Source organism: Oryx dammah, unplaced genomic scaffold (genome assembly GCF_014754425.2).
Source record: "Oryx dammah isolate SB20612 unplaced genomic scaffold, SCBI_Odam_1.1 HiC_scaffold_717, whole genome shotgun sequence".
Taxonomy (NCBI): Eukaryota; Metazoa; Chordata; class Mammalia; order Artiodactyla; family Bovidae; genus Oryx; species Oryx dammah.
Window position 1 is genome coordinate 1,333 of NW_024070867.1, and position 2,529 is coordinate 3,861.

Consider the following 2,529-nt stretch of genomic DNA (forward strand, 5'->3'; position numbering starts at 1 on the left):
GTCATTGGAGTTAAATTCACCCATTCCAGTCCATTTTAGTTCACTGATTCCTAGAACGTTGATGTTCACTCTTGCCGTCTCCTGTTTGACCACTTCCAATTCATGGACCTGACATTCCAGGTTCCTATGCAATATTGCTCTTTACACCATCGGACCTTGCTTCTATCACCAGTCACATCCACAGCTGGGTATTGTTTTTGCTTTGGCTTCATCCCTTCATTCTTTCAGGAGTTATTTCTCCACTGATCTCCAGTAGCATATTGGGCACCTACCAACCTGGGGAGTCCCTCTTTCAGTGTCCTATCATTTTGCCTTTTCATACTGTTCATGGGGTTCTCAAGGCAAGAATACTGAAGTGGTTTGCCATTCCTTTCTCCAGTGGACCACATTCTGTCAGACCTCTCCACCATGACCCGCCCGTCTTGGGTGGCCCCGCAGGGCATGGCCTAGTTTCACTGAGTTAGACAAGGCTGTGGTCCTAATGTGATTAGATTGACTAGTTTTCTGTGATTCTGGTTTTAGTGTGTCTGCCCTCTTATGCCCTCTCGCAACACCTACCATCTTACTTGGGTTTCTCTTACCTTAGACGTGGGGTATCTCTTCACAGCTGCTCCAGCAAAGCACAGCCACTGCTCATTACCTTGGAGGAGGGGTATCTCCTCACCGCCAGCCCTCCTGACCTTGAACGTGGAGTGGCTCCTCTTGGCTCTCCTGCGCCACCCATATAATACATTCTCTTTCCCACACATATGCATACACAGATAATTATTTGAAGTTCAGTTGAGGGCACTTCTAATGTGCTGCTCCGTACAATTATTTGAATCATGTTTGGACCCACTTTCTTCACAAAATAGGGGAAAGAGCAGGAAATAAAAAGGTTGGTTTGGAGTGACTGAGATGCTTTTAACTGTACACTGTGATGAATAATTTTCTTCCATAGTAGTTCTGTGAAGGGCTGACTCGCTGTGGGTTCTGTGAGGAGACTTGGTAATGGGTCACATACTCATTGTCATGCTAGGGGAGTAACTCTCACCCTGAAAAGGATTTAAGGAATTTCCACCCATTTCGCCATCATCCCTTTGAGTGCCCGGCTGATTACTCAGGCTCATATTATTTGGAGAATTCTTGGAGATACTGTGCATGTCTCCTGAGCCTAAAGAGCCATTCATGTGATGTGACTCCATTCCTCCTCATCCACCCACAGGACCATCTGACCCAGAGCCCATTGGAAAATTAGGCCTGTTACACCCTGGAGGTATTGCATTCATTAAAGTATACATATTGTCTCCAGAGTTGGTTGAATCTGCTGAACTAGGCATGATGGGTGTTCCTGGTGGCCCTCCACCTCGAGGAGGACCTACATAATTCCCAGGAGATGCTGAGGAGTATGGTATTAAATTGGCATTTGTTGGGTTTGCCCAAGGTCTACCACCATCTGGGCCCATGTTCATTCCAGGCATTCTGAGGCCACCCAAAGCATTCCTTTTGGAAGAGTCATTCTCTGGATTGGCCTACCCATATTTGGATGACCTTGTTGTCGAGTTGGATCCATTCCACTGGGAACTAATGGCTGACTTCCTGGGACACCTCCAAGTGCCTGGTTAAGTATCCTCAATGGGGGCCATGGACATCTAGGGTACTGAGGTGACATAAAAGGCTGAAAGAACCCTGGTGGTACAGGGCCTACTGGCATGCTCTCTCCTGGGGGAATGTTTCCTAGCACTGGGAGCTGCAGCACTGTAATCATGGAAGGGCTTTTGCTTTACTTGAATGTCCACATGTTTCCCGTGTTTCTGGAGCTGCACAGTAGAGATCCCAAAGTACACACCACCAAGAATGTAAGAATCCTGATGGCTACCCCAAAGTGATGTTCTTTTCCCATCTTATCTCTGATAAAAATGGGCTGATTTCTGAGCTCCTACATGGAGCAGATACTCATATACGTAGAGTGCTAACTTCTCCCGGGCCTGGCTGTCAGACAGGACGGCACTGCTGTTACTCTTGCCTTTGCTGTACGTGCTTGTGCCGAGAGCAGCTCCCACTGTCACGCACCTGTCAACCCATCACAGCCTACCCGGGAACAGCCCCATCCCCATGGCGACCCATGCAGCCACCAAGGATTGATATTTCTATATTGAATTTTTCCTTCTAGAAATATGGTTTACCTTTCCATAGTCATTTCCTGATCCTTAAGATTTTATCTTTTTCCTTATACAGACCATGGACTTTAATACTTTTTACTAATTTTATCAACATAATTTACTATATCAATAACATAAGGGAGCAAACCCATAAAATTGTATCAATAGATACCCCCAAAGAAGCAGTGTGTGAAAATCAACAACCATTCCTAATAAAACTCTATGCAAAATAGGTATAGAAGTAGAAATCTAAGTATAACAGTGTCCATTTGCCAAAAACTAACAACAAACTTATTAACTGCTAAATTATTCAAATTAAGAACTAGACAGGGAGGTCCACTATTAGCATAAACATTTAACATTATTTTGAAGATTTTATCTGATTTGT

General features: G+C 44.8%; 1 pseudogene; it reads right to left on the reverse strand.

Annotated features, from left to right (window-relative positions):
- Nucleotides 1-906: 906 nt before the first annotated feature.
- LOC120859367 lies at nt 907-2,038 on the reverse strand (annotated as a pseudogene).
- Between the last annotated feature and the right edge of the window lie 491 nt (nt 2,039-2,529).